The 17,291-nt window shown below is 38.4% G+C and overlaps 1 protein-coding gene across 26 annotated transcripts in view; it reads left to right on the top strand.

Annotated features, from left to right (window-relative positions):
* The window catches only part of PDE4D (phosphodiesterase 4D), a 1,438,885-nt gene that overhangs the window by 672,362 nt on the left and 749,232 nt on the right, over window positions 1-17,291 (top strand). The gene's annotated exons all lie outside the window — the stretch shown is intronic.

The following is a 17,291-nucleotide window of genomic DNA, read 5'->3' as shown; positions in this document are numbered from 1 at the left end:
ACACCCCTTGTTTCCTTTTAATTATCTTTAGAGTCTTATTGTTCCTAGATTGTTAGCTCTTTATAAAAAAATTAGAAATTAAATATTTTCTTTTACATATATCTGGAAGTTGTGATTTTAGATTTATAGTTTCACAGTTTCATGCCAATATTTTTGTGCTCCATTTTGCTCTACTTCCAGTTTTTTTTTCAGATCTCTCTTTTCTTTTAGATTTTGAAAGTGTTTCAGATCTTTAAAAAGCTATTCACCATATTTTCTTTTTTTTTATTGGGCTTCATATTATCTTTGTATTTTCTTTGTTCTTTTTTCCTTCTCCTTTCCATTTGTTTTTTTTTTTCCTTTCCTCCTGCCAGCCATCTACTATCAAGCAAGCATTTATATTTTCCATAAAGTATATAGTTTCCCCTACTATCTATAAACATTATGTGAAAGTAATAAGTTAATAGATACATTAAGACCTCAATTAACTCTCCTAATACAAGTGGAAATGGCGGAGGTAATTCCAGGAGCCTAATTTTTATTTTAATGTGTTTTTCATATGTAGAGTTTAATGTGAGCTTTTATGATATTGTTTTTCAGCCACATTATTAAAAAAAATTTATGACAGTCAAATTCAGATTGAGTTATTTGGACATCAAACTGCCTGTCTTTTCTGTAATGCCCCTTTAGGAGTACCCACCACCTCTCGGAATGAGACTAAACCCTGATCTGCCACTCTTTTTGTCCCTGGTCTTCTTTCTATGCCATCTTTTCCTAATAATTAGTTTCTGGTTCTAAGCTAGCATTCTTCTGCTGGGCCCTAAAAATGAATAAGGGTCAGATAGAATTGTAAATGTCTAAAACAAATATTGGATAGCTGAATTAATCAGCAATATGCTGTGCAGTTGAACTTGAAAGTGCAATTTAGGAATACTGAATATTAATTAAAGCATGTTTTAACGATGCTATAATTTTAACACTTTCAGACTACTGCAATAGAGCATTTCTTCAAGGATCCTGAAATCATTCTTATGAAGTCATTCTTACCAAGAACTGAATATTTGAATGCATTGGGAAAATCTGGTGCATAAATTACCTTTATTTGTTGACCTATTCCTTGTCCTTTTTACAGGATAGGTATCTAGCTTTAAGTCGGGTGAATATATAACCAGTCTTAAATACTCTTGCTCACCCCCACCCCTTATCGTTTTACCTAGTGTGCCTTGGGCCTGTCTCAGCAAATATCAATCCTTTGAAAAAAAAAATAGGCTAAAAATCAGTTCAAGCGTAGAGGCTATTGAAATGTTTTATCTGGCCGTAAGTTCAAAGCTCCGATCAGATAACTTACCTTAAACCTGGATGGGGAATTAACCATATCCAAAAAGTTTGAATTGAGTAACATTCTACATGTTCATTTAGGCTCATCTCCATTAATCTTCTCCCTTGCTATGTATGATATTTCTATAAATAATTCCTGTTAAAATAGTATTTTTCTAAGTGTCATGTCAGGAAAAGCTCTTAGATATCTTAAGAGAATATTCCAATAATTTTTCTGTTGTCTATTTGTATTTGCCATTTATTTGATGGTAGCTTTTCCTTTTGTAGTTATTTTCCTTTTTATGTCAAAAAAGGCAGTCTTTTCTATCCATTTTCCATTTTCCCAGCCTCCACTCCCTTGGATAGAATTGACTTCCTCCTTAAGTGCCTTGAAGAAACTGGTCTTTATGATTCCCAAAACATTTGGCTTTTGTGTAAAATTACAAGAATTGAAATAGCCTCTTGGTACTTGGTACTTTTTCAAAATGTTTGCAGTTTTTCAATACTGAGTGTATTTCTGGCTTTGGAGATCAGTAAGAACATGAATGAGATTAATTTTGCATCAGCGTTTCTCATGTACACAACTCAGTGGTCTTCAGAGAAAAGACACAATATAAATCTCATATTATATACAGTTTTCGCATGACTCCCTACTGTAAACTTTGGTAAAGTCTAAAACTTAAAATTGTATAGTGTAGAAGTTGAAGATTTAGGATTGGTTAGACATTAATTTTTTGTTCATTTAGTCAATGATATTAATGCCGAGCAAAGGCCTACACTTTAAGGAGTGAGCTGTGTGCTAAAAGGGGTCATGCTTGCAAAGTATTAGTAGTTCTTTGTTTTCTTTTAAATTTCTATCAGGGAAACACAAATTGTTTCTACTCCTGAGTTACATCTATTTCTTAGAAAAAGATTGACTTATCAATTTGGTAAAATGACAAGGATTTGACATTCATCAGTTCAAGTCTTGTAGTTGGGTAAAATTGTATGTTAGAAACCAAGGGCACACATGATCTTTTTCTCTGTGTTCTCATTATCACTCTCATGACCACCCCTTCTCTTGGTCTAAGCCCTTGAGCACAGGTGGTCTTGTTCTCTTTGTCCTCATTCTTCTGGGTTTCAGATGTGTGAAAGGGAAGCTTCATTTTCATGTAAGGCAAATGAGTAAGTGTCCTGTGCAAGCATCCCCTTACAGCAGCTGTGTCTCAGGACCAAACCTTGAAAGAAAGTATTGGGAAGCCTGATTCTGGCTGCCAATCTCTGCCCCTGATATAGTAGCTATTACAGATTCAGGTTGTCAAACTCAAAAGACAAAGACTTTCACCTAATACTGTATTTGCTTAGCTTCAAAGAAGGATACGGGATAAGAGACAGATCAGATAAAGCATCTTCATATCATCAGTGGGTACAGCACTCAACCCAAGTATGCACCCACCCAAGCACACAGCTCCTTCTGCTCCCTCATCGAATGTGTATGGCTGCCATGGGAGTCACCTTAACACACAGAAGTTCTGTCCTCTGTTTTTATCTAACTCTGAGGAACTGTTCTAGTTTCAAAGCCCAGATCTCCATGCCATCCCACAGATGCCCTGCCCAGGTATTGTGCCATCAGCAGACAGAGAAGATAAAGAATTCCACATTTATTTTCACTCTTATTGTTTCCTAGCAAAGAGCACTACAGGAAGGCAGATTCTGAGATGCTTCTGCCAGGCAGGCTGGATCAGCCCAGACCTGATCTTAACCATTTGTTTGCAATATCCTATCCAGATTTGTCAACAACAAATATGGTGTTTTGATCCTCATTTGATCATTTTGTCTGTTTACCATTTTCTAACCAGTGCATCATTTGTGGAGATCTATGGAGGGCCAATCACATCCCTTTTTCAGGACAGTTGAGACACAGGAGTTGCCATCAGTTATCACACATAGACCAGTGTATGTCAGATTTTTCCATCAGGCCAGTCAGCTAAATTAATTGTTTTCCCATGGGGAGGTCTAAAGTATTACTGTTAGCAACCTGGGAGTGGGATCAGAAGTCACCTCACAGAAATCAAGACAAAGGGATGCCTGGGTGGCTCAGTCATTGAACATCTACCTTCACACTCAAGGCATGATCCCAGAATTTGGGGATTGAATCCTGCATCAGGCTCCCCACAGGGAGACTGCTTGTCCCTCTGCCCATGTCTCAGCCTCTCTCTGTGTCCCTCATGAATTAATAAATAAAGTATTTTTAAAAAATCAAAGCAAAGAAATACAACACCTCTATTTTAAGAATAGGTTTAATGCTGTATCAGAGGACCATCCAAAGCGTAGTGAAATCCCAAATGAAGGTGTGTTCAAGGATGCCTGGGAGAGACCTGCTTCCTGTTGTAGTGAGAATTTGTGTTGAGCTGTGAAGCATGAACAGAATTTTCCTGTGCAGTGGCAGAGGGCATTTAATTTATGGGTTTTGTAGGTGCCTAGGGGAAGCTGAGCAATATCATAGTGATTATGGAGAATGAGAAAAAAAAAAAAAGGAGACTTTTTTCCCCCACAAATCTCTATTTACATGATGAAATCAGTCCTTTTTTCTCACTCAAGGAAACTAATTGATTTATTTAGAACATCTTAAACCCTTGAAATTTTACATAAAAAAATACGTATTCAGTCTTCACTGAAGAAGCCCACTGATATCTCCAAATTCTTTTAACTATTCTCTTAGCCTTGAAATACTTCTTGAGTGCCTACTATGTGTTAGGCATGATTCTTTCTATAAATACAAGGAATGTGGCCGTGAACATGACAGGCAAGGTCCCTGCTCATGTGGAGCTTATATTCTAGAGCTGCCTTATCCAATACAGTCACCACCAGCCACATGTGCCTACTGAGCACTTTAAATGTGGTTAGTCCTAATAAAGATGTGCTGGAAAAGTGATATTCACACTAGATTTCAAAAACTTTGTATGAAATAATAGAATGTAAAATATCTCATTAATAATTTTTAATATCAGGGCATCTGTTTGCCTCAGTTGGTTAAGTATCTGACTCTTAATTTTGGCTCAGGTCATGATCTCGTGGTTGTAAAATCAAGCCCTGCATCAGCCTCTGTCCTGGGTGTGAAGCCTTCTTAGGATCTCTTGTCCCTCTTCCCCTGCCCCTCCCCCTATCACCTTCCCTTTCTTAAAAAAATTAATATTGATTACATGTTGAAATGCTAATATTTTGACTGCACTGGGTTAAACAAAATACAACATTAAATGAATATTTTTTTCTTTTGTTTTTATATTTTAGCCCTTAAAAACTTTCTAATTGCATAGGTGGCTCAAATTCCTATTGGACAGTGTTCTCTCTTAAGAGAGAAGAGTGAAAAAATAAACAGCTTCACAAATAAGTGAACAAGATGGTTTCTCAGAGTGGTAACATGCTATAAAGAAAATAAACCTTGATGATGCAATGGAGAGTGGCAGACACTGCATTAAATCAATCAGCTAAGGAAGGCTTTTCTGAAAAACAATTTTTACTGATACATGGTTGGTATGCAGGAGCCAGCTTGCTGAAATTTTGTGGGAAGAGCAGTCTTCTAGGTAGAGAAATAGTAAAGGTCCCAAGGAATAGCTTGTCATCTTCAAAACACAGATGTCTGGTAAGGTTAAATAGTAATGAGTCAGAGAGAGAAAGTGCTGTGAGATGAGGTCAGAAAGGTAGGGAGAGACTAGTTACTCAAGGAGCTTACAGATCTGGAAATGAGATGGGTTGTATTTGAAGTGCAATGGGAAACAATGGAAGGGTTCTTAGCAGAAAGGCATGAACTGATTTACATTTTTTGAAATGCCTCTCTATCTGCTTTAAGGAGGCTACATGCAAATGGGCAAGAAGCGAAGCAGGCAGACTAGAAGCCATCTCGGTAGTGCTGGCGAAAGCTGTTGGTGACTTGGACTGGGGGTAGCAAGGATGATGCCAAAAAGGGGACAGATATTCAAGATACATTTTTGCTTTTTACCTTTTGGAATCTTACTGATGGCTTGGACAAAAGAGGGGAAGGATGGAGATGAATGAGGGGGTTACTCCTGGGTTTCTGGCTTGAGGTATAGTGGTGAAACCATTTACCAAGATAGGGATGTTAAGAGAAGAACATATTGGGGAGGGGAATTCTCTTTTGCCCATGTTAAGACTGAGATTCCTATTAGAAAGTTAAGCTAGGAGTTGTCTAAGTTTGGAGTTTCGTATAGAAATCAGAGCAAGATGTATATATTTAAGAGGCAGCTTATGCTACTTTAGGTTATCATGTTAAGTTGTGTTTCAGTATATTGTAACTAAAGGTCTAGACACTGACATTTTTCTGTATCATCAGCTTCTTACTGAAACATCCTTTCATCTAAGTCCCAGTGGATTCCATAAACTTCTCCCCCTAAGTTGTTAATGTTAATGTTTTCTAGAGTGAAAATAAAAAACACAATCATAATGTAGGATCAGAAGAGTATATTCAGAAAGTTCTAGTGTTGCATGGTAGACAGGACTTCAAGGGGCTGCTTAAGGCTTTTAAGAGGGGCATCTGGGGAAAATGAGGAGCCACACACTGGCCTACTTGTCTCGGCTCAAGCTTTGCAGGACAAGCCTCTATCCTCTTGATTCTTGCTTTTTGCATGCAGTTGAAGATAAAGTAAGAGCATTATTATTGTTCATGTTGTTTTTCAAAGAACGAGAAAAAAGGAAGTAATATAAGCAAGAAATCATAAAAGGGGAAGAAATTGCTTTATCAGTCTGTGGCTAGAATCTACATTAGAGAATTATACAGGAAGGCATTAAACAAGGGTGTGAGAGACAAGAGTCTGATTTTATTATTCTTAGCTGACAGATGAAACTCTTGGAAAGCTCGAAGAGGCCTGGGTTGAGAAGTGCCGCAGCACAGAGCAGGGCAACTGAGGAGGCTTCAGCTTCTAGAAGCATGGAAATCACAGCAGGTTTATAGGTAAAGAAAAGTCAAAGCATGCTTCCTTGAAGACCCTGATTTATAGGGAAAGATGCTTGTTCTGTAAACACAAGGCAGGACTGTTTTAGGGGACAAAGCAATTAGGAAAAATGGTTAGTAGAAGAGCCAGAAATCCAGCAGTCCATCTCCAGCTAAGGAAGGAGTTTTCTATGCACCCTATTGTACAGCGCCTTCGGGACCGTGATGACACTGATTGGGCCAGCATCTGAGACAGTTGCTGTTCCTTGACGGTGTTGCTTGCAGTTCAGGAAACATTCACCTAGGGCCTGCATAGCCTCAGGCCCTGTAGCAGAAACTGACTGCATGCTTACCCACAGACTGCATTCCACTCACCACTGGGCCAGCTATGGCTTCAGAAGTCCTTGTAAAATGTCTTTTTTGGAGGAAGAGTCCTTGAGTTGAGGTGACAGCAAGTCAGTCTAATTAAGAGCCACACTGTAAGCAGCACAGTGGCTTGGCTATTAAATATGCTAAAGCTTAGCATTTTATTCACAGTCTTTTTTCTTCTCTTTCTACTTTCACAATTTTTTTTAAACATCTAAGACATCACTTTACTGTTTTCTCTTAAAGAGATAGAGAGCATGTGAATGAGGGGAGGTGCAGAGTGGGAGGGGGAGTAAGAAGGAAAGAACCCCAAGCAGATTCCAGGCTGAGCATGAAGCTCGATTCTGGGTTCCATCTCACCACCCTGATATTCTGATCTGAGACGAAACCAAGAATCAGACATTCAACTGACTGAGCCACGCAGGAGCCCCAAGATATCACTAGGTGATATAAAATATAAATGAAATCTAACAAAATCTAGTATAATAAAATTTATGATATGAAATCATTACCCTCAATACAAAGTGATGTCTATTATCTATCACCTATTTGAGTGAGCACTGAGTATACAAAAGAAAAGTCAAAAATATATTGTAATAGTTCTACTCATCAAGATCATAAAAATATGTTTGTTTCAATAGAGGATGTTGTGTTTACTTGGATGTTCATAAAAGTGTATTTCCCTATCTCTAATTCTTTGAGTATAAAGTTTAGTAATACATAGCCTTTCTAATAATATATAAATAACAAAAAATGATATTATGCTGTATATGAATGGACCAATTTCTCTTACTCAACATCAGACTGGATTAACAAATAAGTACAAAGTCTGTCACTCTGAAACACACACAGATTGCTTTAAAATCATAAGAACATACTTAAAATTTATTTATGTAGGTTGGAAATAAATAGGCAAAGACATAGAAAGTGAATGTAAACCAAAATAATGAAGAAGTGACAATATTAATATCAAATATGGTGAAACATAAAACTTGAATAGCAACAGGATAAAGAAGAAAATGATGAAAAAATTAAAATCCCTAATGTTCAGGAGTTCACTGCTACTAGCTTAAAAGAGCCTGTTATTAGTATTTATTTTGAACCTCTTGTTCCATAAGGTCATGTTGAAATTGGCCATGGTGTGATTATTTACACTATGGAAATTGGCAAATGATACACATCAGGCCTCCTGCCCCCGCAAGCCAGTTGTTAAACATTGTCCAACATACACCTCTGGATACAATTAGTGAAATTAAAATTATCCTAAAATGTAAATGTGGTAAACAATATAGCAATTAAAACTATAGAACAAAGCAAACCAAAAAAAACGTATAAAACATAATTTACTAGGAAAAAAACCAACTTATTAGAAATGTAAGAAAACTATTTAAAACATATAATCATATTGGCATATGTTTGTTTACTTTTTCAAAGTTGTAAAGATCCAAAAAATAAAGTAATATAATATAATGAGATAATTAATAAATTAATTGATAAATTAATATCAATTAATTTGATATATGATAAATGATATATGATATATGCAATATTTGTTATACACAAGTATATATATAGATGCCTTGATTTAAAAGTAAGAATTTTTTTTAAATTTTTATTTATTTATGATAGTCACAGAGAGAGAGAGAGAGAGAGGCAGAGACATAGGCAGAGGGAGAAGCAGGCTCCATGCACCGGGAGCCTGATGTGGGATTCGATCCCGGGTCTCCAGGATCGCACCCTGGGCTAAAGGCAGGCGCCAAACCACTGCGCCACCCAGAGATCCCAAGAATTTTTAATAAATAAGCAAGTCATGGTGGATTCAGAATGGAGTTATCCTTTTAAGCATCAATAACTGACTTAATATGATAGGAGAGTTAATCACGTTGTTTCCTTCTTAAATTGTATATTTTAGCCAAACCCTAATTTTCATTTACTTCCTTTGCTAAAAATCAGATTCACTACTGGAAAATGGCAGCTTAGATGTTTTTAGCATATTTTTAAATTACTAACCAATTGTAAAAGCAGTTAATCCTCACTGAGACACAAACACAAATTTAAACTTAGTATTTCAATGTTAATCCTTTGAATAAGACATAAGTGTATACTGGGAGGTATTATTGATACTAAATACAGAATAGTGTGAAGAGTCCCAGACATATGTGGGAAGAAATAGTAACATTATATAGGAGATTTTAGAAAAATGGGAAAAGTCCAGAACATGAAATACAAATAAAAACACTGGAAAATATCTAAATATTAATTCATTGTGGCAAAGCACCAGCCACAGCACCCTTACCATCCCTTGTGAATTGCATGCATCCTTGTCCCCTTACATACAAGGCCATTGCAGGTCTGACAGGCCAAGTGAAGTTCAAGATCAAATGACTATTAAAGGTAAAACCCCTAGTTCTTGGCAGTGGCAGAAAATGGACACATATGCTGATTATAAATCTAATAGTTGTTTTAACCACTGTTGCCTTTGGAGAAATTGCCTCAGAGAGAATCAACACATTCTGCTACAGTTCTAATTTGCATGAGCTAGCTTCAAAACTTTCTAATTCCTGGTTCTTTTTTTACCACCTCCTCTCCCACCCTAATTTCATAGCTGTGGAGAGGAATGCTAGCTACTGTCCAGATATTCTTGCTAAAGAACCTCACTTAAAAATAGCCTTTAGGGCTCCTGGGTAAGGCTCAGTTGGTTGAGCGTCCGACTTGATTTTGGCTCATGTCATGATCTCAGGGTCATGAGCTGGAGCCCCAAGTCGGGTTCCCCACTGAGTGAGGAGTTTGTTGGAGATAATCTTTTCCTCTCCCTTTGCCCCTCCCACCCCTCTCACATGCTCTCTTTCTAAATAAATAAATTTTTAAATGTAATAATAATCTTTTCCCCTTAGGTTTTCCTTGGACTCACAGTGCAATCATCATTAATAAGAAAGATTATGTAATCATACCTACTGCCTAAAATCATAATTTCCCCCAGAAAACCAAAATAAAGTGAGGTGTGGATCCCTTAGCTTTCACAGGATAGTATAAACAATCAAGGAGAACAACTCCAAAAGAAGAACAAAAGTTGGTATTCATGAGTAATAGGCCTATTTGACAGTCAACATTGTGTTGTATAAAATTCTGATGATGACATATTAAGAATAAAATAATTTTCTAGAAGAATGGAAGAAAAATTTAAAAAGCAGAAACCTGTGGAAACTAGTAGATGTGGAGTCCTTTGGAAGAAAACATGTAGAAAGCTGCCAGAGAACTGCAAGGAACCACCTATTGACCACATTTACGCTCAATTTTAAACTGGTATTAAAGAGAGAATGCTCAAAAGAAACACACATGCACAGATTCTGCCCTTAGGAAAAGTTAGAGTCTGGCAAGTTCAAAACAATTTCATTTCACTTTATGTAATTGTAAAAATGCCTCCCTAAAAGCAAAGTTTAGACAAAAACATTTGTCAATATCATTTACACATTTTAATGCACTCAAACTTTGTACAAAGTAATTTCCTTAAATACCTACCAATATGAAGCAAATATGGATTTAAGTGGACAATGTCTGCCCTTATAATCCCTTTCTCCAGTTCCATTTTGATTGCTTGTGTCAACAATGGAGTCAACAGTAAAGATCAATGTCCCTTACAGTCTCCCCACATTCACCTCTTTCTTCTCACTTCTTTGTTTATTCCTGCTCCTGTCTTTCTTGTTTCTTGACCATTTTTTCCCATCTTCTTTTTCTTGCTATTCCTCAAGGGGAGCTAAAGGGGTTTCTTCATCTTGCCTACAGTTTTTGGTTCTAGAAAGGATGTCTTACTACACCCTGATCTGTGAATAAGGGGGCCAGAACAGGTTTCCAAGAGGGTTATGGCATCAATAAGCAGAAAGAATTTGTTCCATCAGGGGAAAGTCTTTGTTCACAATGGCTCTGAAAGCATGCAAAAGACTTCCCAGTTCATGAACGATGATCCTTAATCACTGGTTTTGCTCCCCTGATGGAGATAGGAGAGAAAGACAAAGTTAACTTCCCAGAGATTATCTGAGCTAGGATGCTCAGAGAAAATATAATTGAAAGGTACTGTTAATGAAATCTCTGATATCCTGTCTATGGTTTTCCAATACTAATAGCAGCAGTTGTTATAATAGTAAAGATAGTAGTAGTAGTAGTAGTGGTAGCAATCACAATTGCCAGTGTTTATTGAATACTGACTCTGTGTTGGGCATTGATCCGTGTGTTTTACATATATTATTAACTCATGTAAACCTCCCAACAACCCATTGAGGTCCAGATGCATATGGGCTGTGGAGTTTAAGGGCTTTGTCCACACTCATACAGCTAGGCAACCATCAGTCATACTTTTCTTCCATGCAAGAGAAGAATATTTGTTAAAAAAAAAAAATTCTGTTGGCAGGATTTGCTTCTAAAGGTGAGTCTTACCCTGTCTTACCCTTATTGTTGCCATTCAAAAACCTGAGACAAGAGGCTGTGTTTGAAAGAATCTTAGCTTCTTTAAGTTCTTTGCTCGGTGTTTGGTCCTCATAGGACCTCCATGACCACTCCTCCATCATCTCTTTTTGCTCTGCTTGATTTTAATACTGAGATCTTACTGCTGTCTTAGTCTATTTGGGCTGCCATGACAAAATACCATACACTGCGTGGCTTAAACAATAGAGGAATATTTTCTCATGGTTCTGGAGGCTGGAAGTCCAAGAATAGAGTGCAGCATGGATGGGTCCTGGTGAGAGCGCTCTTCTTGGCTTGCAAATGCCAGTCTTCTCACTCTGTGCTCAGAAGGTCTTTTCTCCATGTATGCACTCAGTGGAGAAGGGGGGGCTATCAGATTACATATCTGTTGATTAGAACTTAATCTTTATGACCTCATTTAACCTTAACTACCTCCTAAAGGGCTCATCTCCAAATTCAGTTGTATCAAGGGTTAGGACTTCATTATATGAATTGAGAGAGGGACACAATTCAGTCCCTAGTATTGACCCAGTCAGTATTTAACATGTATCAGTATATTTATTGTGTGTCTTCCCAGCTCTCCCCTCATCACTGTTAGTAGAGATTTTGATTATTCTTTGCTGTGTTCCGAATACCTAGGACACTGCCCCACACACGGTAGGTTCTCAGTGTGTTAAATGAATAGAGAATGAAAGGATTCCTCTTCTCTGTATTCTACTGGAATATATTTGTGGCCTAAATGAAAGGGAGGAAGAACAAATCTCGCATTATCTGGAGCCACTCCTCACTTCTGAATAAATCCTTGGCTTCTGGAGCTGACCATCTAGATACTCTGCTTATTACCTTCCACAGCCTCACATGGGAGGGGGCAGAAGCATGTGGAGTTGCATACCAGGCTGCCACCCGGGAAGCACATCAGAGGAATGAGGACTTGGCTTCTGTTATTTCTAGAGAGTGGAAGAAAAGAGCAGGTAGAGAGAACAGGTTCACAGCTGAGGAATGACTAGTCCTTTGCTCATCTCCCCACCAGTAGCAAAGAAGTTGCTCCTTGCCAATTCGTGTTGGCTCTGTTTCTAGGTACTGAGCTTCCGTGTGCCTCTTGTTTGGCTTGTTGTGGATTTAGGAACACCCATTTGGAAATTCATTTCAAAATATACATGCTCAGGTTCTGGTGACATGGAAGGTAACTTCTCCCACTCATGGTACCTCTTGACTCAAGCCTCCATGTAGGAGGGGAGAGTGTTTGGTAGCACAACTGGATACTTCCCAGGAAGGGAATTCTAGGTTTTGTGGAAATGCTAGGGCTTTCCTCCTACCTCTCTGAGTGCGGAACACAGCATCTCTGCACATCCTAGTAGTGCTGGCTGTGATGTTAGCCTATGGTTTAAGTGATAGCCAATTTTGCATTGAATATACCCAAGAAGCCTACCAAAGTCTCACAAAATCATGTTTATATCTGGATATGTTAATTACAGCTTACATTTACATCTAAATATTAATATTAATGTTAACTACCTAGCTTTATCTTCCTGGTAATAAGAGAGAGAAGTTCTACAGTGGCAGACACCTTGTCTCATTCATTTTCTTTTCACAAAGTAATGAATACTTGTTGATCATATAAATGACCCTACATCATGCTGTGAAGGGATTTTTTTTTTATCATCACCATTTACAGATAAGAAAAAGTTAAGGGGTTTAGCAAGTTTATGTAGGAAGTGGCAAATCTTAAAATGAAACCAAGATCTCATGATTCATAGAACCTTCTGGTTAGCAAGGATCCTACCTGAATGTAGGTTCCACAAGTTATTTGTTTTGTTTCAATGAATTCCAAGTACCTAGGATAGTGCTTAACATATATTAAATACTTGATAAGTACTTGATGAATCTAAGAGTGAATAAAATATTTGAGGTTTATCTCAACACGAGCTTCATGGGACATTCTACAATTGCTTTACTAAGCTGCCTGTCAGTCTTTATCTGAATTTGTTCAATAAGAAAGAAGTCACTAGTGCTTTAGGTATGACATTTCCATATTTTGTCAGATCTGAAATGTTGAAAATTATTTGTGTACTTGGAATATTTCATGGTATTTTACAATTTTCACAATAAAATAATTTCCTGCCTTATTGATAAAGAAATGGTGAACAGAGACAGAAGACAATCACAAGTCTTAAAATTAGAGATGTTTCATCAAGATGAAATGAAATTAGTAGTTGTGCAACTAGACATGGATCTATTTATCTGTGCTGTCATTCAGACTATCCTTTCAATTATGTCAAGTGAGGCTTTGAAATGCTTTGTTGAAATTCGGTTTCATCCAGATCCTTAGAAATCTGCTGGATGCTGATCTGAGAATTTTATCAATAATAGCTGATGATCACACAGCACCAACCTGAGCAGTCCCTGTCCTAAGTCCTCTATACGTATTATTTCATCCTTACCATAATCCCATTTCCAGGGTGCTATTATAGTCCTTACTTGATAACTGAGAAAACTAAGGAAGAGAGAAGTTACATAACTTGCCCAGGGTCCCACAGTGAGGAAGTGCAGGACCAGCTAAGCCCCCAGCAGGCCAGCTCCAGAGCTTACACACGGAACTGCTGTGCCACACTGCATACTCACAAATCCTTGTGAATCACGTTGGCTCCCCAGAGCTCTTTCACCTCTCATGTTCAAAAACCATCTGTTAATTAGTTCTGAAGTGTTTTCAGGGACCAATACCAAAATCACCTGTGATGCAGTTGCAGTGATGGATCCTACCCCCTTTTTGGGAAGCATAAGATTTTTCTGATGGAGGTCCCCTATGCAGCTGTCAGCTCTCCTGTTCCAACAGCCTGAGTCACCTGCTCAGCTTCACTCACTTCCCTGGATTTCCTCTATTATCTCTGTTCTTTGTTATTTTTCATCCATATATAACTCCTCTAATATACTTTTTCCCCATGTTGAGAATTTCCTGATGGATGTCTATTTCCTTTATAGATATAGTGTTATTGGGCTAAAATCTTTCATCTGTGTCATTAGCCAGATTCTATGCAAAAATACATCCTCCATCAGCATGCATGTATTGTTCTCACTTACCTTCCCATCCTGTCTCCTACTAAGGCCTAGGTCTCCAATGCTTCTCATTATTGTTATTTTCCTTCTCTGTCACAAAGCCTTCTATTTCCTCCACTTATCTCAACATTTTCTGTCCTCCTTAGCACATTTTCCGCTTTGAACTCTTGTGATCAGACTGGGAATTACATCTCTGAATAAACACACGCTTTTTGGCGTTGTAAAGTGCAGTCCCCAGTGGAGAGCCCAAAATGCCATGCCTGAAGCTAAGCCCCCCTGTGTGGCAAGAGATCTGGGTTTTTCTTTCATTGGTACAACTCTCAACTGGAAGCAGAGATGAAAACACCGCTTACATCCCCACAAGGTGCATGTCTGGTACGTTACAGTCACTGGGTATGCATCCAGGGTTTTTTTTTATTGCTGTCATTTGCCTGAATGTGACTCAGTAGAAATGGCTAGCAGATGGTAATTTCATCATATTGCAGATATATGCTTTAAGAAGCTGGCACTCCTCCTGGCTGACCAGCCACATATCAAAGTTCTCTATATCCACCATTGTCTCCTCTGTGTTCCGTTTTGAAAAATACTATAGATTGAGGGCAGGAGTTCTCCAATGTGTTCTGTAAAAGCCAGATAGTAAATATTTTGCACTTCCTAGGACATTACAGTCTCTGTAGCAACTGCTCCACTCCGATGCAGAGTGAACACAGCCATTGACAGTATACACACAAAAGAGCATGGCTGTGTTCCAATGTAACATTATTCACAAAAACAGGTAACAGGCTGGATTTGGCCAATGGATCTATAATTGTCCTGAAGGAAAAAGGATGAAATAAAGAACAGACCCAGAAAAGGAGAAAGGTGTCACCAACCACTTCTCAAAAGTTTTGCATGACTTTACATTCCTAGGGAATGTGACTATCTCATATTAATTTGAGGCTGGAATATCTAATTTTATGTTATTTTTCCATTTTGTTCTATTTCAGAGTTTTAGAGTTGATTTTTAAATATTTCAACTGTGCCTTACCTACATTAAGGGGCCGACATTGCCACCTTGAGGCTATGAGGGTGGTTGCAGCCATACAGAGAGGTAATATCTAGGGCTTGATTTGAGTCAGGACAGGACAAACAAATCACCCTGCCCTGACAGTAATGTGGCAAGCACTCGCAAACTTGAAAGATCTGCAATTTGATTTTATTAAAGAGTTTTCTTTAACAGGCCCATGGTTTTTGCACATTGCTGTTGGGACCACAGCGTTTTTCTCCCTGGTAGACTCTTAGGCTAACGTTCTTGCTATTGTCCAGAAAAAGGAAAACTGGAAGACTTGAAAATAATTTATTTTCTTAGGAATTCTTTTCATATTTTTCTGTTCACAGTAATAAATATAGCTTATTGAATTCTTACTAAGATGAGTTTTCATTCCCTGGACAAAAAGTAACCAATGACAGGTGCATCTATTTGTGTATGTGTGTATGGATGTGTGCGTGTGCGTGCTCACATGTGTGCACATATGTGTGCAAGTTGAATAGCGAAAGGAAATTAATTGGGGAGCAAAGCATTCAAGTTAATTGATGGGTAATCATTATCTTATATAGTGTCCATACACATAGACATACATAAACCTTGCTAGTCTCATGGGAGGAGTCTGTGCCTCAAAGCTGTATATCAAAGAGACACCAACACTTGGTGGCATTAATGTAGGAGATGCCTGAACAAATGCAAAGCTGGCTTGCTTAGCAAACTTTACCAAAACTCTCTGATGGTTCTTAGGAAGACAAGAATGACAGTTTTCTTTAACAGTAAGAGCAATTGAGCCCCTAAGCAGACAGGCTTTGGGCTAGAAGCAAATGTCCAGAAAATCATCACTTCTGTCTGGAGATTAAGTGAAAAATGAGAGAAAATCTTAGCAGCAAACCTCACAAGCCTGGAGGAGATTAGCAGGCCTTTCAGCATTGGAATTTAGGGATGTTACTTTGTGGATTTACTTAGTTTAAATGAAACATAGACGGCTGACCTGGCAAAAATCTGGGAAGTTGTTTTCCTTCCAACCAGCTAGAGTCAGTGCTTGCCCTTTGACCTCTTTTCCATCATATGTATTATTGCCAGAGAGAGCCACTGGGGGCTGCTAACAAGAAGACTGCAAAATATTAACAGCTTATGCTTCAGGCTGAGGGTAACAGATAACTATATTCCATTGGTAGCAGGGATGCTTTTCTTTATAAACTAGATTTTTAAATTTTTCTTTTACTTATTAAATTAGAGGGTTTCCTTAAGTCTTGAAATTGAGTCTGTGAATTTATTAACAGGGCTATGACCATCCTCAGATACGTCTTGGTATCTCACTCAGGAAGGAGAGGAAACATGTTTCAGGGTTGGAGATGTATGCATCACATTCATTGCCACGGCGGAAATGGTCACAGTACATAGGATCACCCAAGATTGGGTATGCAGGGAGAGAAGAGAGGGCTGAGGATAGAATCCCGGAGAAGGTTTGCACTTAAACTCAGGAGAAGATAAAGAGCCACAAATGAGAAGGAAATGGTACTATCATTGGAGGGGCTGGTGGGTGGGGCATGGGAAAAGGTGAGGTCACAGATCTGAGGGCCTGGACCTTCATCCCAACCTGGTGACTTGGGAAAGTAGTGTGCTTTCTGGGCTTAGCCTTCTTTGATTTTAAAGTCAATGGGAAGGGATCTGAGGGAGTTTACAATATTGCTAAGTAGTGTGGAAAGTGCACTGACAAATAACACATCAGCAGTCCCCAAAACATTGCAGACAGGTTGTTATATGACAGCAGTGTTTACAGATCAGAAAACAATGTCTTGGAAAAATTGCATCTCTTGTCTGGGACCCATAATCCAGTAGCAGAAGCACCAAGATTCAAACCCAAACCTTCTAGTCTAAGGTTCACACAGTTTTTATTCTGTTCTGTGGCCTCTCGCAGCTGGATGAGGTTTCCCTGACATAGGAGCAGACTCATCTTGGAGGGAGGAGGGAATGAGGCTGACTGCTCCCTGGAAACATGAGCTTGTAGAGAGTGACTGAGGACAGGAAAGTAGGTTACAGAATCATCTAATGGCTTGGGTGCAGGTCAAGCCACTTCAGAAGACTTAAACAAGGTGACAGAGTTTTGAAACATCCCCTGTCATAATGTGAGAGAGAATTCTCTGTGGGTCATTCCAGTTACTA

Source organism: Canis lupus, chromosome 2, assembly GCF_003254725.2.
Source record: "Canis lupus dingo isolate Sandy chromosome 2, ASM325472v2, whole genome shotgun sequence".
Taxonomy (NCBI): domain Eukaryota; kingdom Metazoa; phylum Chordata; class Mammalia; order Carnivora; family Canidae; genus Canis; species Canis lupus.
Note: the sequence above shows the minus strand (reverse complement) of the source record. Positions and strands in the feature narration are given on the sequence as shown.